This window comes from Ranitomeya variabilis, chromosome 5 (genome assembly GCF_051348905.1).
Source record: "Ranitomeya variabilis isolate aRanVar5 chromosome 5, aRanVar5.hap1, whole genome shotgun sequence".
In the NCBI taxonomy this organism is placed as follows: Eukaryota; Metazoa; Chordata; class Amphibia; order Anura; family Dendrobatidae; genus Ranitomeya; species Ranitomeya variabilis.
The window spans coordinates 37448423-37449040 of NC_135236.1; the positions used below are offsets into that span (position 1 = coordinate 37448423).

A 618-nucleotide genomic window follows, 5' to 3' on the forward strand; every position below is an offset into this window, starting at 1 on the left:
AGCTTTCTTATTTTGCACAATTTTTCCACATCTGCCCAAAACTTTTGTGTGTGTGTGTAAATGTGTACATTGTGTGAGAAGATACATACAAACTTTCAAGCACATTCTGTAAACTTTTACCTATTTTTACTGAAAATTCCTCTTTCAATGGTAATATAAAACAGACAACATATATTTAAACTTTAATATTTTTTAGGTGTGTTGTGCAGAATTTTTTTAAGTTCAATATCTCATGGGTAAAAAAAAAATAAAATTGATAAATAAAGGTCCCACCGAGATTTGAACTCGGATCGCTGGATTCAGAGTCCAGAGTGCTAACCATTACACCATGGAACCTGCTACTCAAAATTACCCCAGCATAATGCACATGATAGGGTCTTACTCTTCTGTTGTCTTCCTGGGATAATGGTAGATGATATATCAGAGCTCCCAGGGTCGCTATTCCACCTGTGATACACACACACAGAAGAGGTAACGACAAGCGTAGGGAGATGACAAAGAACTGTCCATAGAGTCCGTACAAGGTCCAAAGCCAGTTGACACGAGAGTCAGTATCAAGGGGGCATCCTCTATGTCTGGAGGAAAGAAGGTTTAAGCATAATAACAGATGCAGATTCT

At 37.9% G+C, this 618-nt stretch overlaps 1 non-coding gene across 1 annotated transcript; it reads right to left on the reverse strand.

Moving 5' to 3' along the window:
• Positions 1-264: 264 nt before the first annotated feature.
• On the reverse strand, positions 265-336 carry TRNAQ-CUG (transfer RNA glutamine (anticodon CUG)). The gene has a single exon. It is a non-coding gene; the product is annotated as a tRNA-Gln (tRNA).
• Positions 337-618: the final 282 nt, after the last annotated feature.